The sequence below is a fragment of the Heptranchias perlo genome, chromosome 6 (assembly GCF_035084215.1).
Source record: "Heptranchias perlo isolate sHepPer1 chromosome 6, sHepPer1.hap1, whole genome shotgun sequence".
In the NCBI taxonomy this organism is placed as follows: domain Eukaryota; kingdom Metazoa; phylum Chordata; class Chondrichthyes; order Hexanchiformes; family Hexanchidae; genus Heptranchias; species Heptranchias perlo.
In genome coordinates this window covers 39,189,621-39,216,056 of record NC_090330.1, presented here as the reverse complement: position 1 = coordinate 39,216,056, position 26,436 = coordinate 39,189,621, and the positions used below count along the sequence as shown (strand labels likewise).

The following is a 26,436-nucleotide window of genomic DNA, read 5'->3' as shown; positions in this document are numbered from 1 at the left end:
TTCCAAGATGACCTGGAGCCTCGGTCCACATGCTGCAGAGCCCTAATAGTGGAAATGAAGGTGACCACGGCACCCAACTAATGTGGGTTTGGATCCTGTCAGGCATCCAAGGGGGACGTGTGCCAGATCAGTCAAGGGGCAGTGAAGGACAGCATTGAACAGGTGACTCATGTTAATTGTGTATAAAGGAATTACATCAATTGATGAATGATTAAGCTCAGGTGCATGGGCAATTGGGAACTCTGGCTCCCATATATTAGGGAGTAGGCTTGGGAAGAGGTGGTGGCATGGGCATCCCAGCAAATAAAGTGTATAAGCAACTGAAAGTATTCAGTCCTTCACTGTCGGGCTGTCCATTTGTAGCAACTCACACCCTGTTCCATGGGGCTGGGGTGTTCATTACATTTGGAATGTCTGTGGTGGAGCTAAGGCAGACGGCACTAAGCGTCTACAGAATTGCTGCCTTCCCCAGAGTGCTCAGAGTGATTGACAGAATGCACGAGGCGCTGAAGGCTCCCATTCAGAACCCGCACAGAAAGGGCTTCCGCTCCCTCAATGTGCACATAATCTGCAACGCCTGGCTGCACATCCTGCAAGTGAACACGCAGCACACTGGTGCCTGTCACAATGTTTTCATTGTGCACAACTCAGTAATAGCACACGCACTCGGAGATGGGGGCCTGGTGGACGGATGGATAATTGGTGACAAGGCTTACACACTGCTGCCGTGGCTGATGATTACAGACTGACATGGAGGAGAGGCGCAACCAACTGGGCGCGTTTAACCATGGAGAGAACCTGAAGAGCTGCTTCAGGTGCTTGAACAGGTCTGGGGGTAAACTTCAATACTCCCCAGAGAGAACAGCGAGGATTGTCATAGTGTGGTGCTCCCTGCACAACTTCGCCATGACTAAAGATCTGGACCTGGACCTGGACCTGGGAGAGGAGCCCATTCAAACAGAAGATCCTGTGCTGTGGGAGCCGGAGCAAAGGGATTTGGCGCATTAGCAGGAGCCATGCATTTGAGGGGGCAGGGCTGTCAGACCACGGCTTGTGGCGCAGGCTTTTATCCAATGAGCACCCCCTGCAGAGGTCGCAACCAGAATGAGATGTGGACACTGATCTCTTCAAATTCAAATAAAGTTTTATTGCAAAAATGTTAAAGTGCATATTATTAACGACAAATACAAAAGTTGGATGAACTGGTTAAACTTCTGTTAGAATTCTCAAAAAATCTTCCATTATTATACCATGAGAAACATATTTAAATAACAAAAGCGTTTTATATAAAAGTGAAACGCTGTTTAGATATTTGAAAAAACATTAAGAAAGATATAATTTTAAACAACAAGATGGCAAGGGCAACCATTCTAATGCTCTGTTTTCTGTCCCGCACGTTAGAACGTAAAAACATAAGAAATAGGAGCAAGAGCCTGAAAGCCCTGACCCATCATGCCCTCCACTCTGTTGCCTAAAACCTGGAGAGCTGGGGGGTGATTTTAAACCCCAAGAACGGGTGGGTTGGGAGTGGGTGGGAGTTGAAAATAGTTGTTTTTTTGGGTCGGAACCGCAAAAATTTCAGACTTTGCATTCCCAGTGGGAAGCCTGTATTTTTACGTGCCAACATTAAACCCATAAATAAAGCCGGGTTGGCTCGCAATCCAAAAACCAACTATTTTCAACTCCCACCCGTCTCCAACCCACCCTTTCTTGGGGTTTAAAATCACCCCCCCTGAAGTTTGAAACTCCATCAAGGTGGGGGCTCCCGGCTGCTCCCTCATCGTTCCCTGACGGGGGACCTGCCGGATATCCCAATGGAGCAGTCGACTGCTGGGTTGGCTCTTGTAGCTGTCGTATTGCCTGTACAATGCTGCTACTGAGCAGCACTGCAGACTTGAAGGCTGGACCCGCAAGGTTCACCATATTGCCATTGATGGAACCCTTTTGATGCTCCACCAGCAGGCGCCTCTTCAAGCCTGCAGCCTTCGAGTCAGACTCCATTGACTCACCAGTCCGTGGCCACCATCTGGCCAGTCTCTCTAGAGAGTTAGCAGCATTCTCCACTTCCCTCCCCGAAACTGGATTCAGATGCCAGGGAGCTCAGCTGGCATTGAAGCACTCGCTTGACCCAGTGTAATGTCTTCGTGCTGGTACATGGTTGAGGAGAGCTGATTGATTCTGTCTTCTCTTGGGAGTGGCTTGAAGGTGGAGTGAGGGCTACACTCCCAGGAAGGAGCGGAGGTGTGGAGGTCTGGCTTTCCATCGCCCCCTCCTCTGGCAGCTCAATGAGCCCGAGCTACATGACAAAGCCAGAGTCCTCTTCCTCCATCTCCTCCTGAAGCTGCTCTGCCTCCCTTTCCCACACCTTCACCCACTCCTCCACCATCTCTTTCTCCTCTTCCTCGTCCCCCTCCACAGCAACTGCCTTTCTACATCTCTTCTACAAATCGAGGTGGGAAAGTAAGCTGTGAGAAGGACGCAAAGATGCTGCAAAGGGATATAGACAGGTTAAGTGAGTGAGCAAGAAGGTGGCAGATGGAGTATAGTATATAGGAGCAATAGAAAAACAGATATTTTTTAAATGGTGAGAAACTATTAAATGTTGGTGTTCAGAGAGACTTCGGTGTCCTCGTCCAAGAAACACAAAAAGTCATTATGCAGGTACAGCAGGCAATTAGGAAAGCAAATGGCCTGTTGGCCTTTATTGCAAGGGGGTTGGAGTACAAGAGTAAGGAAGTCTTACTACAGTTGTACAGGACTTTGGTGAGACCTCATCTGGAGTATTGTGTTCAGTTTTGGTCTCCTTATCTAAAGAAGGATATACTTGCCTTAGATGTGGTGCAATGAAGGTTCACTAGATTAATTCCTGGGATGAGAGGGTTGTCCTATGAAGAGAGGTTGAGTAGAATGGGCCTATACTCTCTGGAATTTAGAAGAATGAGAGGTGATCTCATTGAAATATATAAGATTATGAGGGGGCTTGACAGGGTAGATGCTGAGAGGCTGTTTTCCACGGCTGGAGAGTCTAGAACTAGGGGACATAGTCGCAGGATAAGGGGTCGGCCATTTAAGACTGAGATGAGGAGGAATTTCTTCACTTGGATGGTTGTGAATCTTTGGAATTCTCTACCCCAAAGGGCCGTGGATGCTGAGTCATTGAATATATTCAAGACTGAGATAGATAGATTTTTGAACTCTAGGGGAATCAAGGGAAATGGGGATCGGGCAGGAAAGTGGAGTTGAGGTCGAAGATCAGTCATGATCTTATTGAATGGCGTAGCAAGCTCAAGGGGCCGTATGGCCTACTCCTGCTCCTATTTCTTATGTTCTAACCTGCAGGAGGAAAAACAGAGCACTAGAATGGTTGCCCTTGCCATAACTGAGATGCCCTATGGTGGGATGGTAGAGTGAGGGTGGAAAACCTATCCTGTCCTAGAGCATTACTTCCATAGTGGTGTGGCAGCCCAGCAGCTCTACTATCTTCTGCTCATGTGGTGTCAGAGAGCAGAGGTTTGAGACCTCCCCACCCCCACCCCCGCCACACACACAGACTTTTTGCCCTCTCTTGGGCATTGGGAGCCATTCTTGCCCTGCAAAGACAAAAGTGGAAAATATTAGGCTTGCATTGCTTTAAGTGTGTGGAGCAATTGAAGGAGCTAATGGTCTGCATCATTTCAGGTGAGGTTTTGCCGACTGTTCACTTGTTCCGCCTGAGTGTGGCGGCCACAGTGGGCGGGGAAGAAAGTTATAGTACTGTGAGTTTCTTACCTTCCCTGCTCTGGTCAGGTCATTGAATTTTTGCGGTACTGCTCTGCTGTCCTGGGTCCACCGACATGTTATCTCAGTCCACGCCTGCCTCCTGACTGTACTACCACATGGAATGGTGGAGGCAAATAGCATCGATGCATTTAAGGGGACATTAGATATGTACACGAGGGAGAAAGGAATAGAAAGATATGTTAGATGAGTGAGATGAAGTAAGGTGGGAGGAGGCTTGAGTGGAGCATAAATACCAGCATAGACCTATTGGGCCGAATGGCCTGTTTCTGTGCTGTAAAATTCTATGTAATTCTATGTACGGTGAGGGCTGGGATGTGGGGGAGCTGGTGAGCTGCTCGTACCTTCCGTCTATCTCACCCATGAGGGCCTTCCTCATCTGCGAAATTAAATGTCCTCTTCCTGGCTTTCTCTTGGCCTTGCCAGTGACGCCCACATCCCATAAATTAATTTTTTTTTAAAATCAGTCATCTGTGAGAGGGGAGAAATTTGAGGCAGTTTAGACCTCTCAAGACAGCAATTTCAGTGAATTAATTTCAAAATCTACAGGAGAGTGAGTTGAGTACCACTTAACTTGCACTCCCCAGTCTCACTCTGAAGGAAGACTTTTTTTTCTTCAACTTTTATAGCCCCCACCCTAGCATCTGAATACCCCATTGGCTCTGTTCCAATTAGGTTTCAACCACGCTGGAATGATGTGGATTTAAGCCTATTTTTAAGTTCTGGCGTATTCAAATTAAATTGCGAGGATATTTGGGCGTAGCTTGACATCGGCAAATTGGGCGCAGCGCGGGCACAATTGCGGGTCTAACTTCCGGGTTGCGCCCACAGAGGAAATTCCAGGCCATGGAGACCAGAACTGTGTTCAGCCTGCCAATGTTAAAAATGCTAACCTTGGTAGTGTAGCAGAAGCACTGTTACACTGTAAACAAGATATTTTAGAACCAGTTGGAATGTTTTAAAATATCTTGAAATTGACAGATTTTTGGGGGTACGAAGGCATTTTAGTAATCCATCTGCTAACAAGTACTAATGAAGGGATACCGTTCCTTTAAATCTGAAACTAATGTTGGCTGATGTTAAACATCCCTAGAATGTTACAGACAATTTGCCAACAGCCAGGTCACCGTGGGGTGAGCTATTAAGAAGTGTTCGACAAAGACACGCTTAAAAATCCTTAAGTCAGTGCACTATGTAAAAAAAATAATGTTTTGACAGCTCTAATACTTTTCTCTTTTCAGTTGGTTATGGGCCTACTGTGTATTTCCAGCATTTTCTGTTCTTATTTTAATGTTCTGACAGGTCCCTTAAGACAGCGAGTTAAAGAAAAATATGCTGACTACTAACCTTATAAGTACTGAACTGTGTAAAAAGTTGGGTAAGTAATTTGATTGGCAAAGGTGCTATTTGCTTAAGTGCATAATACAAAGAAACTCAGCCCCAAGAACATTCAATGAAAATATACAGTTAATCAACTTTAAAGGCCTGACTTTCAACTCAGTCTAAAGATGGATGATCAAAATCATAGGGTACATTTTAATCTTTTGGTAAGAAATAGTTTTCAATGTTATTGTAAAAAAAATTATTGGATGCCAATCAAAATGGTGCTCATTGCAATTTGCCTATAGTTAGTTTTGCGGAACAGAAATTTGATTATGGAAGTGGGAAACCAGCCAAATATGATGCACCAATAGTAATGCTCTTCTCACACTTCTAAATCATTTAAATTGGCACTTAACTGGTATGAATACTGAACATTCGCTCTGGACATTCACTATGGAATACACAACAGTGAGCAAAGGTTTGTAGTAATGGCTGGCTGTCCAATGTGTAAAGCCAAATTTACTGTCTGTAACATGGAAGTAATAGATAGTGTGCTTGAAAAAAGAAATTATATGAACGTAAGAACACAAGAAATAGGAGCAGGAGTAGGCCATATGGCCCCTTGAACCTGCTCTGCCATTCATTCAGATTATGACTGATCTTCGACCTCAACTCCACTTTCCCGGCCGATCCCCATATCCCTTGATTCCCCTAGAGTCCAAAAATCTATCCATCTCAGCCTTGAATATATTCAATGACTCAGAATCCACAGCCCTCTAGGGTAGAGAATTCCAAAGATTCACAACCCTCTGCATGAAAAAATTCCTCCTCATCTCAGCCTTGAATGGCTGATCCCTTATCCTGCAACTGTGCCCCCTCGTTCTAGACTCTATAGCCAGGGGAAACAGTCTCTCAGCATTTACCCTGTCAAGCCCCTAATAATCTTATATGTTTCAATGAGATCACCTCTCATTCTTCTAAACTCCAGAGAGAATAGGCCCATTCTACTCAACCTCTCCTCATAGGACAACCCTCTCATCCCAGGAATTAATGTAGTGAACCATCATTGTACTGCCTCTAAGGCAAGTATATCCTTCCTTAGATAAGGAAACCAAAACTGTACACAGTATTCCAGGTGAGGTCTCACTAAAGCCCTGTACAACTGTAGTAAGTCTTCCTTACTCTTGTACTCCAACCCCCTTGCAATAAAGGCCAACAGGCCATTTGCTTTCCTAATTGCCTGCTGTGCCTGCATACTAACTTTTTGTGTTTCTTGGACGAGGACACCCAAGTCTCTCTGAACACCAACATTTAAAATTTTCTCACCATTTAAAAAATATTGTGTTTTTCTATTCTTCCTACCAAAGTGAACAACCTCACATTTCCCCACATTATACTCCATCTCCCACCTTCTTGCCCACTCACTTAATCTATCTATATCACTTTGCAGACTCTTTGTGTCCGCCTCACAGCTTACTTTCCAACCTAGCTTTGTATCGTCAGCAAACCTGGATACATTACACTCAGTTCCTTCATCTAAGTCATTAATGTAGATTGTAAATAGCTGAGCTGGTACTGCAGATTAGTGAACTATGATACAATAAAGACAATGATCAGGCAACAGCAAACAGATCAAGTGAACTTGGGGTCCTGTAGAGTGAGACCTGGAACAAGGTCCAGAAGGAGTTTCACAACAAGAACATAATCACCATGGTAAGGCTACAATTTTACTGGTTAATCAACATAGGATGCATTTGTATATGATGAAGGTATATATATATAAGATAGTAAAAATCAAGGGGGTGAAATTGGCCTGGGCAGCAGCGCAAAACATGCGATTGCGAATCGATAGCCCATTTTACGCCTCACCTGATTTTCTTTTCCATTGACTTTAGGTGGAGCGTAAAATGGGCTTCTGATTCGCTATTGCCCGTTTTGCACTATCATCCAAGACCAATTTCACCACCTTTATGTCTATGCTCACTTACTGTGGTCACATTTTTGTCACTTTTTTGCACACCTTTGCCCATTATAAATTTATATGTCCATATTTTAATTCTGTATATATTATTTCATTAACAGTAGCTGCTTTAATTAAAAGAAGAAACTAGTTTTCTTTTGGTTTTTCCCTTTGCAAAGGATTGTCTTCAGGTCACTGGCAAAGCCCATTATTAAGCAGTTTAATCTCATGGCTGAAGCCAATAATTAGTGCTGAATTGCCTCAATCACACAGCATAATCTTCCTGGGAATATGCATCACATATGAAGGACTTTCTGAAGATATGGTGCAACCCAAAGTAAAAATGGGTAATTTTCAGTATGTCCAAAAAGAGGTGATAACTTTGTCCTGTCTGCATTCTCAGCAAATATTGGACTGGTGCCCTGATGTAGAATACACCTTATTAAAAATTTACTGCTGGCTTAATCTCAGGTGTGCTTTGAGTGATGCTGATGCAGACATGACACTAATTATAGTGGGATGTAACTATCTCGCAAATGTTCTCATATCGGAATGGCAGATTGGGGTTTACGGTGGCAGATTTCTCTTTGTTGACAAATCCGTAAAAAGTTAAAAAAACACTCACTAAAAATCCCATGCCATACTACTGTCATACACATGACAAGTAATGTTTACGGGTCTGTGCTTTAAAAAGTGCACAGGGTATTAAAACTATTACTATCGTTCACTATTAGTTAGTTATGATAAAGCTGCTGTGAAGGTAAACAGAGTCAGGGACATACTGGATGACGGCAGAGCGGGCTGGATGTCACCAGAGGCATTGACTGCCCGGATGTCCTGGTGCTATGTCCGGCCTGCGACCAAAGCCATCCAAGCGCTGAAAGTCGCACTTGGTCCAACTCCTCTAGGTGTCTTGAGGAAGCTCAAGCACATGGAGTGATTCCATCCAATCTCATCCCCATTCAGACCGAGTTTCTCATCGACGTGAGACCCTAAAATCTCCTTCAGGAACCTTCACCTCACAACTTGAGCCTTCTCTCGAAAATGCCCTCCATGCCATTCAACTCTGCATGGAAGTATTTCCTTTGTAGGTTGCTCCTGCACACTCTCCACTTCCTTGCTCTTGTCTTCCATCCGGACACCCCTTGATGTACCATCTTAGCTTCCGGCGGAGGCAGGGCCTTCAATGGAAGGCGCTGTATTGGGGAACTTCCCCTATACCATTGGGGACTTGGGCTGGAGAGTGCTACATGGAGCAGTGACGTCAAACGTTGGTTTGAGCCACTTTGTGGATCCTCAGGCCTCGTGCAATTTTTGCAGCCTGGAGGAAGCTGTGTACCATATATATCTGGAGTGTAAAAGATTGCAGCCCCTATTCTTTTCAGTTCCACTCTAGCCCAATGCTTCTGATCTTTGGCCACCCGCCGGGGGCGGGCAAGTCGCATGACCTATTGGTGGGTCTGCTCCTGAGCCTGATCAGAACAGCTATCCACAGGCCCAGGATGCGTTGGATCCATGGGCTGCTCTGACTGCTTGCCTCTCTTTCGTGGTCTTGTTTGCGTCCGGGTGGCCTTGGAGAGGGATCACGCGGCGTCCACCTGTACGCTTGAGGACTTCTGCGACTTTCAGGCACCTCTGGAAGTTCGTTGTATAATTGATAAGGTAAACCAGATCATGATTTAATTTCATTTTATTTCGTTACTATGTCCGTTTGTACAGACAATGTGAGAATATTGACTTAGTGGTGTTCTCTGCCTAAAGATGTGGTACTTGCAGTGGTAATTTTGATTGTCTGAGGCCATGCCACTGTATTGTTCTATATCAAAATAGCCTTGTCCATTTATTTCCTTGCACACCATTGTCTGAAGCCCATATGAGACAGTATTGGTTCCAATCTAGTGTACTGTATTTGTTGCTCATGATCTGTCAGCTTTATTATAGGGAGATCAAATGTGGATTGGGTGACTGCTTTGCCAAACATCTCCATGCTGTCTGCAATAATGCTCCTGACCTCCCTCTGCCTCACTATTTCAAATTCCCATCCCATTCCCACATTGACTTTCCATATTTGGACTTCTCCACTCGTGAAGCCAAGCTTAACATAAACTTCAGGAATATTATCTTGTTTTCTTCCGATGTACTGTCTAGTCAGTTGGCCTGAACGTTGACTTTAGCAACTTCAGGCCTTAGTTGTCTCCCCCATTTCACATTCTACTTTGTTTCCTGGCTGACTGAGATGACTTTGTAAATTTTCCAGCAGTTTTCAGCTTTCCAGATTTTTAAGAGAATCTGTTCACAGACTATTTGACCCATTATCTGCTGCTTTTTGGCACGTGAGTTGATCTTTACCTCTTGTTCCTCCCTCCCATCTTTGTTTTGGTCATTTTTGTAAAGGGGCTCTCCTGCCTTCCTTTTCTCATTTTTAACAAAGGCCTAGAAATTCGATAGTGCCTCACCTGTTTTTTAGGTGCTAAATGGACACCTGAAGCCCACACTCATTTTGAGCCGGAAGTGATCACCTGCCATATTGGATCCGGCTTCCTCAAGAGGCGTCAAGAGTACATGCTAGAACTATTTAAAGTAATGAACAACGTATTTAAATTAGAGTTATGTGTTTCTTAGAAGAGCCTTTTCCGATTTTGGTATGCACTCACTACGTGCTAAACTTGCCCAGCACGTGGCGTTAACAGGCAAGAAGGGCCCTTCATCAACGCTATTTAAAAGTATCATGCAGTACTTACAGGCTAGTCTTGTGAGGTGTTTAGGGAATGTGTCTATCGTGGTAGAATAGCTGGTATCCAGTGTGTAAAATGTGAGGTATGGGGAAGTGAGGGTTGCATTAGTGGTGAGTGAGGAGAAGGAGGTATAATGAAGTGTGGTGCAGTGGTTGTAGGAGTATGAAGGGAAGTGGGGGAAAGGGAGTATTAATATAGTGGGTAGTGAGGCTGGAGGTGGTGAAGGTGTGAGCAAGGAGTAAGAGAGTGGTATTCTTACCTTGACAACTCTGGTGAGGTCATTGAACTTCTTTCGACATTGCAGCCATGTGCTTGGAGCTGAGCTCCTGGCATTGGCCTCCTCATCAACGTCTTCCCACTGGCGATGGAATAGTTGCCTGAAGGCCATTCTGCCCCTTGGGGGAAGAAGATTTCCCTCCTCCTGTCCACTGCCTGCACCAGGGCCTCTAAGGCAGCATCAGAGAACCTTAGTGCCCTTTTAGTGCTCGGTGCAACCATTTCTGTATTGAGAAGGCTTTCCCCGGCTTAAGAGAGAGAAAAAAGGGACAGAAAGGAAAAGTAAGAAAAAAAAATTAAATTTAAAATTTGACATATTTAAAATCTCCTAAAACAATTCACAACCCAAAGGAATGAGACTCCACAATTATAATTGTTCACTTTCTGGGCAAGAGAGGTTGATTGGCAGTCATTAACAATTATCACATCGTTAAAAGGGTATTTATGCTGTTAATTACTAGACTTAACTTTCTGTCGTGAGCTTAATGGGCAATTAATGTTCAAATGCAGCAACTTCATGAAAATCACGGGGAGGTTAAGCGAGAGGTGCCGTTTTTGTGAAGCTAATGACAGAGCGGCACAAATCATCCAGCAATTTGTGGCGATTCGCAATTCATGGGGTATTTCTTCCTCACTACAAGTTGCTAGCCAATTTGCGCATTAATAATGGCGTGCATCGTTCAGACGCCATTTTTTCAGCAAAATCTGGCCCATGGTAATTAGCAGGTAGCACAAATATTATGTGCTGCCTGGGACAACACTAACAGCCATGTGAAAGTGTGTTCCCTGCTCTCTGCATGCCTGTTTTTGGGCACAATCGAATTTCTAGACCAAAGTGTCTCCACTTGAAATATTAACTAATTTTTGATCTTTTGAGAGACTAATGGATGCACCTTATGTGTATTTTCAGTATGTTGTGATTTTATTTCAGATTTTTCAGCATTCAAAGCTTTTTTTTTCTCTCTGAGTATTTCTGTTGTGCCTTATCTTTAAAAGGGACTTACTGTCTAATATTTTGGTAGTTTGTTTGTTTGCTACCACTTATTTTCACTGGGATGATGCTGTGTGGCCATCATGACAAATGTCCCATATAATGATGATGTGATGGTGGTCAATATTTAGTATATTTGCCAACGATTGTGTGGAGTTGGGAGTAACCAGACAGAGTGTGACAAAGACGTCATGTGGCCAGCAGCATTCCAACATGTGTGAGACTATTCAGCTGTAATTTTCCATCTAGTGTTCTCATATAACCACAGAACGTTCATTTAAAACAATGATTATCACATCGACACACACCCAGTCCTCATTTCCGATAACCTCATTACTTGTTTTTTTAAACTCCTTCCTCCTAGAAATAAAATAACATTAAAAAATAAAACTTTCATTCAAGTTTAGAACCATTTCCTCAGAGTTTGGCAAAAAAGTATGATTTTTTTTTCCATCTGCCAGAATCATGTGGAAATGTGACATTTAGCTTTAGGCAGAAATTTTTGTAACTTGATTTTTTTTAACATGTCATGTAACATCTTCAAAACCACAATAACAGAGCCAGCCAACGAGCATCTTGCAAGCCGTATGTAGTTCTTCTATTGCTGGGGTACAACTCTTTGTACCTGCCTATGGGCTCAGATATGATGCGGCCTTTCAGTAGTGGATCTATCTGGAGTTGGCAGAGGACTAGGCAGGATAAACATTGCCACTGTCACAGTCATGGGCCTTCATTGCAGTGCCTGCCTCTGTGCTACGAACGAGGCCGGAGGCCCTTGTTGGGTTGTGGCATTGAGTAGAGGCACTGTTGCAGATCCGCAGAACATGAAGGTGAGAAAGAGTAGGAGGGCAGGGAGGGATTTTGAAGAGAGGGGGAATGAGAGAAAGGGGTGGGAGAGAAAGATATGGATGAGCAGTCCAGGTTTCAAGAGGTAGTTGGTAATGAAGCATGTCAGTGTTCACATATGGGGCTCGATATTAGCACCCTCGATCGGGTGCATTCCTGGCGGGGTGGGGGGGGGGCTCCAAAAATCGGGGAATCCCGGAGCGGGTTGGCAGCCCGGCTCCAACCCACCCACTTCCGGGTTCCCCACAGACGCGCTGACATGCGCGCGCAGCCCCCGCATGTGGGACTCCCGCAGGCAATTAAAGTCGGCGGGGTGCCACTTAAAAGTATTTATACTGGTATTTCAGGTCGTTAACAGACCTGATTAAGGAGATATTTTACATTGGGTGGGATTTTACAAACAACTGGGACTGTTTCCCATACTGGGGGAAACACTCCCAGTTGAAATGGACGTGTTGCAGCTGTCAGCCTGTGGCAGCTGCAAAGGTCCATTTGACAGGTGGGGGGGAGACCCTCACTCATTGCAGGAGGCCACTCTGTCACTTGGGTCAAAGTTTGGCCTCCACCACCCTCCTCTTAACAATCAAATTCACCAACTTGTACACTTACCACCTACCTTGTGGACCCCCTCAGATGTACATCTTCCGGATGGGGGCCGCCGTAGCTGCAGTCATGACCTCCTCGGAGGGCGAACAGCATCACCAGCCTCGCCGGCCTCGCCATCCACGCCATCCACCTCTGACATGCGGAGCTCCACAACACAGTGCTGTGACACATCCACCTGCACAGCAGGAGGGAGGGCAAAGGCAGAGAGAGATGCGTCGCAGAGGGCACTACCCTCGCCACAGGGTCCACAGACCGAGGCTCAGCTTCCTGGACCTCTCTGAGCAGCAGTGCACACGGACGCTCAGAGTCACTCGACATGTAGTCGTGGAGATCTGCAGCCTCCTTCATGCCAAGCTGCTCCCGACTGGACCGAGCACCATCTTCTTACCTGTCACTGTGAAAGTCACCACTGCCCTCAACAACTTCTCCTTCGCATCCTTCCAGGGTGCTACCGGGGACATCGCCGACGTCTCTCAGTCGTCTGCACAAAAAGAGCCCTGCAAATACACCTACACCCACTCTGCAGTGACACAATGGGTGGCATCAGGTGTGGGTCTTCATTGTGATCCTCAGGAAAGGGCATTATTGCACAAACCAGACAAGATTTGCAAAGACGTGGCAGTAGTGGTGCCAATATAATATGTGATGTGAGTTGGTCAGAAATTAAATATAAGTAAAAACCATGACAAGCCCTCAAACACCCTTGTGCATCCCCTTCATGCTCACAACACGTTTGCCTTATGCTGCCTACTGCACATATGTGATGCATGCCCTGTGGCTGCAGCACAGGTAGTGGCAGGTTGAGTGAGGCTGACCGTGAAAGAGATGCATGAGAGGGTGAGTATGAGATAGAGCCATGAGATTGTATGAGGATTGGGTTGAGTGGTAGTGGCGGGATGAGTACTGGCGAGGTGAGTAAGTGCAGGTAAGATGAGGATGAGGTTTGAGTGGGTGTGAGGGGTGATGTGACAGAGTAGTGTTGGCAGTGCAGAAGGAGATGTGGGGTGGGGGCGGTGATGTGGCAGACGGAGTGTAGGGGAATGAGTAAGTGTACCCATTTTGGCTGACGTCCTTAGGCCATTGCAGCGCCTCCTGCACTGTATGCAGGTGCGCGATATATTGGTGGTGCAGGTGACCTCTGCCACCTTGAGCCAGGCCTTCCTGGTGGCAGAGGCAGGCCGCTTCCTCCCGCCCGCCGGGGGGAAGATCTCTGTCCTCCCCCTCCTCCTCACCCCATCTAATGATACCTGGAGTGAGGCATCATTAAACTGGGAGCAGCCTTCCCCCTGGGCTGCTCCATGCTGTAATTTTTCCTATTTCTTGCAGCGTCAGTCAGTGGAGGACTGCCCCTTTAAATAGAGCTCCTCCAGCTGACAGACCTTACTGTGCATGCGCAGTCCGCCTGACGCGCAGATCAGCAGCGGGGAACCCGCAAGACCAGGTAAGTGAATCCAATTAGCCTGCGATTGCGCGCGAGGCAGACTGATTTCACCAGGCGCGTTACCCACACGCCCAATCGCACCCCCCCCGCTGCGAACCCGCCGCCCTCCTAATATCGAGCCCATGGTGCGTTGTTGGGTTTTAGGGTTTCTTGCACAGTGTCCTTGTGCTCGGTATGGTTGTATTGGAAATGTCAGTGAGTATGCTAACGTCTTATAATGGAAACTAATGGTATACAGTTTCTTTTTCTAGCTTTTGAAGAGAAATTCTCTGTTCTTCTTTGAATAGCACCATGGGATCTTTTACATCCACCTGAGAGGACAGGAGAGCCTTGCTTTTACGTCTCACCTGAAAGACGGCACCTCAGACAGTGCAGCACTCCCTCAGTACTGCTCTGAGGTGTCAGTGGAGATTTTGTGCTCAAGTTCTGGAGTGGAGCTTGAACCCACAACTTTCTGACTCAGCGGCGAGTGTTACCACAGAGTCGCTGCTGAAATCTAGATGCTCTGGCTATGATCAGATACATAAGAATGGAACCAAGTGAGAGCAATGCCACTGAGCAAGATAACAGAGAAGAGGTAATGGAGAAGGCTGGTGTAGCCGACCATGTCAAAGGCTGCAAAGAGGTCAAGGAGGATGAGGATGGATAATGCACCATGCCCACAGTCACTAAGATTACCATTTCTAACTTTGATAGTGGCTGTTTTGCAGCTGTGGCAGAGGTGGAAACCTGATTGGAGGAATTGAAACAGGGATTTGTGAAGAGATGGGCACAGAGCTAAGAGGCAACAACATGTTCAAAGACCTTAGGTGGGAAAGAGAAGTTGGAGATATTGGAGCAGTTAGTGAGGGCAGAAGGGTCGAGGGTGGGTTTCTAAAGTTGGGGTTGATGATAGTGCCTGAGGAGGGGGAACCATTTAAAATATTAGCTAAAATTGACCCCAGGAAGGGAAGTTGGGTGATTACGAGTTTTAAAGGATCAAAATCGCAGGAGCAGGAGTTGGGTCTCATGGACAAAATGAGCTTGGAGAGGGCATGGGCGAGATGGGAGAGAAATTAGACAGAGATGGTGGTTCAGGGCTCGGGTAAAGGGAACTTATAGAGAGGTTTGGCTTAGTAGGCAAGGGAAAGGGACGAAGTAGCAGAGGCAGCTGAATAGATGCTGTCTATGGATGGCTAAGCCAGTTGAGTGCGAAATATGCACAATATTCTATCGCTTTGAATTGAGGGAACAAAGATGAGGGCCGTACCAGGGGAATGACAGGGTTGGAATGCGGTGGGAGATTTTGCTGGGCACAAGAACATTGAAGGTGGCAGTGGGAGAGGTTAAGCAAATTAAGAGCAGCAAAAGTATCACAATGGATGGAGAGACTAGCCAGTTGGGAATTTGAGAGTGTGGTTGTAAATGACCTGGGGACAGTTTTTTCTAGGGGTAGATGCAGAAAAAAGTGGGGTCGAAGGAAAATAGGGAGTTAAGAATGGTGAGGAATACAAATAAGTGGTCAGAGGTAGCTTTGTTAGTGATCGAGACCACACGAGTAGAGAGGACAGTGGAGATGATGAGCTTGAGAGGATGCCTGTGAGTATGGAGGGAGATGATTGGAGAGTACAGGAGGGTGGTGAATTTGGAGGAGCTGAGGAAAACTGAGATGGAGATTGAAATTACCGACAATGAGAAGTTATTCAATGCAAAGGCTGAGGGAAGAAAGAAGGGAAGATATCTCAGTGGTAAATTTGGGTTGGGGCTATGGGGAATGGTAGATGACGAGGATTTTAAAGAAAAGGTGGTCAAGTTGTCAGTGAAATCCTGCAGCCAGCGAACACACTTATTCTTTCTACAAGGGAATCACCTTGAAGGAGTGGTAAGTTAGATATCACAGATCTGAAACAAAGCACAAGTACCAAAGGGCAACATCATGCTGTCGACATTCACACACTACACAATAAAGGAAAAAAATGTCCTGCACTTGATTTGAACATTGTTCTGATTGTTAATTTGTCATTAGTTACAATTTAGCAGGAGCCCAGCATAAAATGGCAATAGATGGCATTGCCATTTTAAAGGGGTACAGTAGCATCGTGGTTATGTTACTTGGCCAATAAGGGCCTCAATGAATAATCCAATGAAAGTGAGTTCAAATCCCACCATAGCATCAAGAGAATTTACATTCTGTTTTTAAAAAAATCTTCAAATAAAAAGCTGGTATCAGTAAAAGTGATCATGAAGCTGTCAGGTTGTCGTAAAAACCCAACTGGTTCACGAATGTCCTTTAGGGATGAAAACCTGGTCCTTACCTGGTCTGGGTTATATGTGACTCCAGTCCACACCAACGTGGGTGACTCTTAACTGCCCTCTGAAGTGGTCCAGTAAGCCACTCAGTTGTATCAAACTGCTAGAAAGAAAAGCAAGAATAAAAGCGGATGGACCACTCAGCTACGAACTAGGCATTGAATCACGACACGACAAAGGCACACTCAGCCCTGTCGACCATGCAAAATCCTCCTAACATCTGGGGACTTATGCCAAAAGTGGGAGAGCTGTCCCACAGACTAGTCAAGCAATAGCCTGACATAGTCATACTCACAGAATTATACCCATCAGCCAATGTCCCAGACTCCTCCATCACCATCCCCAGATATGTCTTGTCCCACTGACAGGACTGGCTCACTAGAGGTGGGGACACAGTGGTATACATTCGGGGGGGGGGGGGGCGGGGAGTGGCCCTGGGAGTTCTCAACATTGAATCCGGACCCCATGAAGTCTCATGGCTTCAGGTCAAACATAGGCAAGGAAACCTCCTGCTGATTACCACTGGCGCCCACCTGAAATGAATGCAGGCCTCATTTCACTTGCCTAGATGGGTGCAGCTGCAATGGCCCTCAGGAAGCTTAACACCATCAAGGACAAAGCAGTCTGCTTGATTGGCATCTCATTCACAAGCTTAAACAATCACTTCCTCCACCAATGGTGTACCGTGGCTGCAGTGTGTCCTATCCATAGGATGCACTACAGCAAATCACCAAGGCTTCTTCGATGGTACTTCCAAAACCTCCACCATCTGGCAACCCATGATCTCCACAATCTGGTACAATGGCAGCAGGTGCATGGAACACCATCACCTTCAAGTTCCCCTCCAAGTCACACACCATCATGACTTGGACATATATCACCATTTTTTATCGTCACTGTGTCAAAATGTTGGAATTCACTACCTAAAAGCATTGTGGGAGTCCCTTCACCACACGGACAGCAGCGGTTCAAGAAGAAGGCCCATCACCACCTAATCAAGGGCAACTAGGGTTGGGCAATAAATGTCGGCCTTGCCAGTGAGACCCACATCCCGTCATTGAATTTTTAAAAAGGGCCATAATTTGCTGTCAAAATAACGGTGAGGCTAATGGCATTTGCCGTTATTTATGCGTAAATGGTGCAGCGACTTTAGGCAGGGGACAGATACGAGGTTAAACTCAAAAATCCAAAAGTTGCTGTCCGAGTTGCGCTGCTCCGCCATTAGGTTCAGGGAAACGGCAGCTCGCTGTCTATCTCACCATTGAGATGCATTGAATGGCGTGAAGTTGCTGTATTTGGGCGATAGATACAAACTAAACTCGCCATTTCAGTCTAAGTACCCTTTTAACGATGTGGTAAGTGTTCATAACTGACAGTCATCCTTTCTGGCACGGAAAATTAACTATTACAAATATGGAGTCTCATACCTTCAGGTTTTAATTGTTGTTGGAGATTTTAAAAATGTTAAATTTTAAATTTAATTTTTGTTTCAACTTTTCCTTTCTGTCTCTTTTCTCTCTCTCTTAGTCCAATCTTTCTTTCTCTATCTTTCTTTCTCTTTCTGCACTTGATTTGACATTGAATTCACCCAACTCTAATTTACACCATCTCCTCAGTCCCCTTTTCAGTCCTTGCGCTGTTAATTTCACAATCCTTCAATCTAGTTGGTCGGTTGCAGGGCATTCACTCGGGTCCCAGATGCCCTGTTTCCCTCGCTGCGACATTATCAGCTCACACTTTCAGCAATTGACCATGCAAAAAATTTAACAACACTCAAGAAGCTTGACACCATCCAGGACAAAGCAGCTCGCTTGATTGGCACCCAGTCCACCACCCTAAACATTCACTCCCTTCACCACCGGTGCACCATGGCTGCAGTGTGCACCATCTACAGCAACTCACCAAGGCTCCTTCAACAGCACCTCCCGAACCCGCGACCTCTACCACCTAGTAGGACAAGGGCAGCAGGCACATGGGAACAACACCACCTGCACGTTCCCTTCCAAGTCACACACATCCCGACTTGGAAATATATCGCCGTTCCTTCATCGTCGCTGGAGCAAAATCCTAAAACTCCCTACTTAACAGCACTGTGGGAGAACCTTCACCACATGGACTGCAGCGGTTCAAGAAGACGGTTCACCACCATCTTATAGAAGTTACAACATGGAAACAGGCCCTTCGGCCCAACATGTCCATGTCGCCCAGTTTATACCACTAAGCTAGTCCCAATTGCCTGCACTTGGCAAGGGCAATTAGGAATGGGCAATAAATGCTGGCCTTGCCAGCGATGCCCACATCCCATGAACGAATAAAAAAAAAGTCTAATTAATGGCAGATGCCGTTAGATGCTCTGTTACAGCAAATTATGGCCCAATGTTTTTACTTGAAGGCTTCAGCTTCTTCCAAAAGCCCTTACCAACATTTGATATTTTTGACTTTAAGCAAAATATATATTTTTTTAAATTACATATTTCACAATAACTGCATTAAAGAAACCCATTTAATTGTTTTCTGTGTTTTAATACCTTAATTAAAGTTTTTACTTGAAGGTCCCAGCCTCACCCAAAAGCCTGGGCTTGGACTTGATGGGGGCGATCTTTGAATTCCGCCTAAAACCCATTTGTGCCAGTAATGATGCTGGGCACAAAAAACTTAAAAATTGGTACAAAGGCTAATGACAACCTGATTGGCAGCAGAAATAAAACCACAAAAAAAGTCAAGGAATATCTAAAATGTATTTACCATAATATTACTGTGTCCTGTATCTGAGCTCCCATCTGCTTACCACTACTTGGAACTCTGGACACCCAGTTCACATGGATGTGATTAAGAATAGACATCCTGCACACAACAATATTGAGATATAGCATGCAATGCTTCACTTTCCCAAACTTAATATTTAAATGGAACTGCATCTCTTTCAGGTGGATACTTCCTGTGTACATTTTCCCTAACCCAGAAATGCGTGTGAAGAGAAAGGTGGGCAGAGACCCAGTGTACGTGATCCTCACTCACTCTTCCAATTGGAAAGTCTAAGCAAACAAAATATTACTTTGCCTATATTTTATAATTGTAAACAACTGTATAGAAAACACTTAATGGCTTACATTTATCTCATGAGCAAAGTCGTGTACCCACTGATTTTTTTTGCGTTAGATAAATGTAAAACATGGACGAATTTTGCGTACTCTTTTCCATATTAAATCCAACTACAGTGTTGAGAACATAACTAAAGTGGATGTTGTATACCATTGAAAATATAAAGCTTAATCTGCAGACTAGAAAAGGTGGTAGAAACCTATTCACACTGTGAAAAAGGGTATCGTTACTTAAATCAAAAGGAATACAAAAGCTCTCCAAACTGGTCATACTAACTCACTCATTTTCTAATGGTTGTCATTAGTGTTTTGATTAATGCCTCATGTCTTGACCTCCAGTGTGTCTGACAGGATAAATTATAGGCTTATGGCCAGTTTAGTACCATTCCTCACTTAAGCATCTCAGGCGACTATTTCCTTATCTCTGTTATTATATAGGCCCATGTGGAGCTGATGCAGCCACAAATTGATTATATGCTGTTAGATAAACTGGCATCACCACTTTTATCAATGACCTAATTGTGTAATAGGGATCATCATTCACCGTCACTTAAATATACGACGCATGTTTGTTGGAAATGCTGTTCCTTATCATTAACTGTTTATAACCTGCAGGATAGTCAACCAGAACCTGTAGGATAGTCAACCAGTGCTTGCCAGTAATCAGACAGGTACAGTTTTGGTATGTTTCTTGTTGATGCTTGAATAACTAAAATTGTTTTTTCCATAATATAAGAATTCATTTGCCTCCAGTTTAATGACTGCTTAGTTGTTATGTTTGGACTTTTATGATAATGTTCACCTCTTTTCATGGGGATTGTGATTAATTGGAATACAATAATGTAACAAGATGAAAATCTATAGCTGACCAGAAATCTCTTGACTCCACTAATGCAACCAATACTGCATACCCGTAATATGTATATCTTTCTTGTTTTAACATACACAGAATGTTATGTTCCATTTCAAAGTCACTTTCACAAATTTATTATTGATAAATTAAACATTAATATTAGTTGATTAATATTTACATGAAAGTTGTAAATAATAGAACTTTGTCCACCACATTTGATGGCCAAGAATTTCCTGGAGACTTGTATCTAATGGCGCATCTAGGGGGATGGGTTTGTTTCCCAGTGCTAAAGTCTCAGGAAATTATGACTACTATTCACACTGCGCAATAATTTCCTGGGACTTTTGCGTCTCTTTGCCAATACCCTCACTGAAACCCTGCATTAAGTAGCACAGTCAGTTAGTAGCCCTCAGTCCATGGTGTTTTCCAAAGTCCTCTTAAATGCATCTTAAAAATCCATAACGTGGGTACTTCAAGCTCCATCTCACCGCAGTGACTTCAACATATGGTACAGAAAAGTGAACAAAGAACCGGCCAACTACTTGTGCATTTTTCACAATCTAAGAGACTTCCAAGCACAGAGCTGCCAATCAAACCGGGTTCAAAGACATAATAGGGCATCTTGAATATGATGTCATTTGAAGCACAGCAGTTCATCCAGGCCGCTCATAATCCATGAACTGCTAAATGTCGGAGATATTACATCACCTGCCTCTTATATGATTAATTATTAGATCCAACAATCTGGTCTGCGTTCTTGCAGACAGCCTGACTCCATTCTAAAGTCTCCTGTCTTGTGAGGAAATAATTCTTCCAGCTTAAACCTAATTACATGTATCTCTATAAGTAAAGAAAAAAATACAATATCATAATTTTATAATTTGCAGTGGGATGGAGCTTAGCTTCTGTCACTATTGACCATTGCTTAAACTCACAATGCAACACTACCTAAAATCTAAAGATAAAAAAGGGGAAAAAAACTGGAAATACTGGAAATCTGAAATAAAAACAGAGCAGGCCCTCCACCATTTAAGAAAAAATAATTTTTTGGGTAGAGACCTTTCATTTTGATGAAGAATTGATGGAACGGCTCTGATTTTTCAACAGTTTCTGTTTTACTAAAGAAAGCGTTTCTGTGTTGGTTTTTGCTATGGGATCTTTGAAATGCAGAGCCATTATCCTGAACAGCAAGTAGCAAAAACAGCTGCTATGAGTGAAAGTCCACCTCCAATAAATCAAAACTAGAAAATGCAACAGCTGCAACTATGTATGAACACTTGAAAGCACAATCAAAACATGTTTCTGCTTCACATTTTCAGCAAATATTTTTAAAATCTTGTCCAAATGCTTCTCACTCAGACTCCCACTATTCCTAGTCATGCATTACAAGGGTCTAATCCTCATTGACACATCAAGAAATCTCTTACATTCCAGACGCTATTAACACAACTTACCTTATACCATATAGGTCTATATATTTAGCACAAAAGGGTAGATGTGAGTAGAAATTTTATATTTTCTTTATTCACTAAGTTTAGAGAAAAAGCAGACATGACTATAAAGTTGCTTTACACTCACATCTACTCTGTTGCTAAAAATAGTGAACAGTGGAAAATGTATCTCATATTGTGCACTTGGACTCCACCTACTCTTCCACAGTCTCATACAGTACTTTTCCAAACTCCCGTGTTCTAAAAATGAACAGTTCCAGCTTTTGAATCCCTTAATAATCATCTTATTCTTTAAATTACTGACACAATCAGTTCCTAATCTCACATGCCTGCTGCATGGGAGTTGAAGTGATCAATCTGAGCTACAACTGATATAGCCCAGACCCCAAGTCCCTGATGAAGCCAGTTACAGTTTATTTAATGGTTATTTCTAGTTCTCCTGAGCCTTGGCAACAGAGCCATGGGTGTGCTGTCTACTAACTTGTTTGTGATGAGCTTTAAATATAATGGTACATTGGTGTATGATACTATTGATATGATCATAAGCAAACAGATACACAAGATTCTGATGAAGGGTCATCGACCTGAAACGTTAACTTTTTTTTTCTCCACAGATGCTGCCTGACTTGCCGAGTATTTCCAGCATTTTGTGTTTTTATTACTCAAGATTCTCACCACTTTAAGAGAAATCATGCGGTAGTAAGCGTATGTACATTGCCTATTCCAATACACAACACCAAAGTTAATACAACAAAACAGACGCTACAGGAAATGATTCAAATTTGATACCTAACTGAACAGGAATAAAGTACTTGACCTACGTCAATGAATGTGCTACTTTTTGCTGGCAGTGGTAGAGAGCATAAGATGACAATCTAATTGAAAGAGTAAAGATGACCATGTTGTTCTGAAACGGAACTTTCTATAATTGTGAAACAATTTCAAGTACAAGGACACTCTGTTCTGCATAAAAACTGGATTAATAATTTTTACAATTAATCTATCCAATTGTGCTTAGTTTGAAAGCACTGCTTGTAATGTCTTCCAGAATCAGTTTGTTAATCAGCTTGCAAAGCCATGAAATGAAATGAAGTCCTGGGTCCACATTGTTCTTCTGCACTTGACCCGAATAAAATGTTGTGCTACTTTGGCACCAGCGACAGTCTTTTCACATTTCCAGCGCATGTTCAGCATCAGGTTTTTAATAATTTTAATCCTTCATGTTTTCACTGATGACTCCTCTTCACCAAGTCTGCTGAATCCAACCCAAGACAATGATTTGTTACTTTTATATTGCTTTATGGCTGCCGCCTCCTGTAGAGTGGATTCACCAGCAGCCACATCAACATAAACCTGCTGAATTTTTTTAGATTGGTGGCAGGGAAGATCAATTTTTCACTGGATGCTGCCAATCCTATTAGATCTAGTAAATACTGTGATGCAGACCACATATTTCTGTAGCAACATCATGACATTACAATGCATGAACTTTCCCCATTGCTTTTGTCATGATCTTTTGATGCAATATTATGACTGCTACGGCTAGCTCTGTGTATGCACAGAATGTTGGGACCCCCAGAGTTCAGCTAGTTTACAGGAAGACCAAGCGCATATTACAAAATAAATACAGGAAAGTGTCTCAGTTAGCTTATTCTATATAATAGCAGCTTTATTTCAGAGCACAATAAGGGTGCACAAGAGGATGTTAAATCCACTAGAGAGGAGGACCTGACAGCCACCAAAGGCATCCCCTCAAGGACCAGGTTCTACAGTAAACAGCTGAACAACAGGAAGAACCTCTTGCTTTATCCACCAGAGGAACTTTGCTGGTTCATGCCATACAATTCAGAATATCTGCAATTACAGTCAAAGAACAAATGCTGGCCATTCAATAGCCCCAACACCTTTTCAGAACTTGCTGTGGGAAGTACTTGCCTGCTTCACAAATGTATTCATAATGTCCATGAAGACTTGGATATTCTTAGATACACAGTGACATGTTTACTTTTGGACAATATTATGAAGTTGTGCTGGCTATATCTCTGTTTTGGTGCAACAGGTTAGCTCTCTAGTATTAATGGAAATCCAGCAACCTTCCTTCCCTCCCCCCAAATTTTACTATTCAGAACTTCCTTGAGTTCTCTGAATCGTGAGTTGTCCTTGGTTTCTGCCTCCAGTATCTAATTCTCCTATAGCAGAGGTGCTTCCTAATTCACTATACCACCGTGTGGATGATCTTTCAAGTTATGGGTTCTCACAAATCTTGTAGGTAGCACTCTGTAAACCTGAATAAAACAGTTACATATTTTCAGTGTGCAGATTATGCTAAAAAAAATCACACATTCATGAATCAGTTGGTATCTTGTTTATCATTTTACTGAAGTGAAATTGTGCTGTGATATTAGCATATGGAAGAATTACCACATTTATTTTAAATGGTTTGATGCCAATTTTTAAAAATAATGGAGACAGAAGCTGATAATGTATTCATATGCTAATCACCGTGCATTTTGCCCTGTATGACGGCTGCACATTTTATAGAATTAGTAAGGAGAACTACTGTGATATTCTAAATAGAGTAGAAAAACACTTTTTAAAAATATTTTCTTATGAATACTATACATGGTTGCAGTGAAGGTGGCTATATTTATATACAAGGTTTACACTCAAACAAATATTTACATACAGTGTTTCTTTTGTTCTTATAAAGTAAAAGATATATTTAATTTTCACACTTTTCCCTCCAGTATCATCATTTTCCTCTCCATACCACTTTTCAATCCAATTTTTGAACTCTTCAAATATATAATTTCCTTTATCCTGTGGGTCCTGCTAGTATTTAACAGGAAGGTGGCTTTGTTGCATTGAATTGGAAACTTGCTTGGCCATGTGCACGAGAAGATGTTCGTAAATGGACAAAGCTATGACTGGGGACAGTAACTAATGGGGCAGTCCACAATGTATATTCTTGGTTTGCTATTGTCCATGTGACCCATAAATGATAAGGAAGAGAATATTTCTAGCAATAATATCATAAAATTTATTTATGACATCCAGTTATGTGGTCAGATGGCTACTGTGAAGGAGCATGATTACATTGAAAAATATGTAAAACAATTAAAAGCATGAACAAAGGGATGGAAATGAATTTTAAGGTAGGGATATAAAGATTTATCTTCTTGAGGTTTTACTTATGGTTGGCTGCCTCCACCAGGAGATTGAATGGGTTGAGTAGAGACTAAGATAGGGTAAATTGTATGTTGTTTGGTGTTTCATATCAATGCTACAAAGTGCTGTAAAGCTCCATGCACTATTCTGAATAGACACATTGGAGACTCAAGCAAGTGCGAAATTTAAAATTCAAGTTGCTTTTTCTTTTTACACACGTGCTATGCTTAACCATCATTTAAAGACTTGTCTGATCAGTTTCACATTTAACAAGTTAGATGTTTTCTGCAGACACAAGAGATCCAACATGCTGCAGCTACTGTTGGTTTCTGAGACAATTTAATAGCAATGCTAAGTCTACTAATTCTACTTTTAGATAAGTGGAAATACTTAGACTTTCCTGTCTGAAAACACATCCAGGATGTGGTCATTCATTGGAATAGTTTTTCATGAATGTGTGGGAGGCTGAAGGAAGTAAAGGAGACCTGTATATTTATTTCTGGGGCCAAGTAGTGCCAGAAGTTGGAGCAATAGGGCACAACAATTTTGACAAGCAGTGGTTCCTAATGTTAGTGAGCCATTGTGGCCTTCATTGTGGAAAATTATACAGTTTTACACAGATAAAAACTTTTATGTCATAATGATCATTGACTCACAGTCGAGTTATGAATCACTTTGCTGTTTTGTACAAACAAATTAATGTACTCAACTACTATATTTGTGTAATATTTTGTACTTTTCCTTCCACATGGTTCCGATGCAGGCAGCACGTGAGATTCGTGGGGCCTCCTCACTTACCTGATTGAAGTGCAGCACTCAGGCCGAGCTGCAATGTTCTCACCAGATTCGCACTTCTCACCAGTCGGGGGGCCCAGATATCGTATGAGTTGGTTAAAGGCAGCCTACACCTCTTATGTGCAAAATACAAGATACGGGTCCGCACGGAGTTTGAACGGAGATCAGTCATTGCACACATAAAACACAGATGCAGGTCCTGTCCCTATGTTTACAAACTATTGAGTTATGTTAAAACATTGAATAAAGATTGTGCACTACTAAATCCCGCATCCTCCAATCTGCACGCCAGACCTCACCAATCTACCGATCTGAGTTTGTATTGGGCAGTGGGAGGCAGTAAGGGATGAAGTCAATGCCAGGCGCATAGCTCCACGAACATGGATGCAGTGCAGGAAGAAGTTCATTGCTTTGACACGAATGGTCAAGGTGAGTCAACTGTCAAGTGGCATCTCCTACCAACTACACCACTAGCCGCTACCACTGCTCCATGCACTACACCCCCCCCATCACCCACCTACCAACAAACTCTTTCAATCAGTACTCAACTCTTCCAGTCAGATGCTTCCTCTCACCTTCACACATTACCACTGTTGCAAGCTGCACACCCACAACTCACAGGTCACAGACTGGCAGCTATTCAACCATGACAGGAACATCACCCAGACATCCTGCAGGACACTCACCAACACATTTCTCGCTTTCTTGCAGGAAAAGGTGGCGCATAACAGGAGGCAGCAAGTGGCAGTGGCATTCAGCCCCCCGAACCTGTTCCACCATTCAATCATAAATTGTAAACAATTTTACAACACCAAGTTATAGTC

General features: G+C 43.4%; 1 long non-coding RNA gene across 2 annotated transcripts in view; it reads left to right on the top strand.

The window, feature by feature from the left end:
- LOC137322921 (uncharacterized) overlaps positions 1–25,947 on the top strand; it is a 43,344-nt gene extending 17,397 nt beyond the window's left edge. The window contains exons 2-4 of one of the 2 annotated variants that reach the window (XR_010963254.1): positions 19,961–20,016; positions 22,264–22,354; positions 25,581–25,947. This is a non-coding gene — a long non-coding RNA (uncharacterized lncRNA). Of the gene's footprint in view, positions 1–19,960; positions 20,028–22,263; positions 22,355–25,580 lie in introns of both variants that reach the window. The other variant, XR_010963255.1, reaches the window with a different exon arrangement.
- The last annotated feature ends 489 nt before the right edge of the window (positions 25,948–26,436 follow it).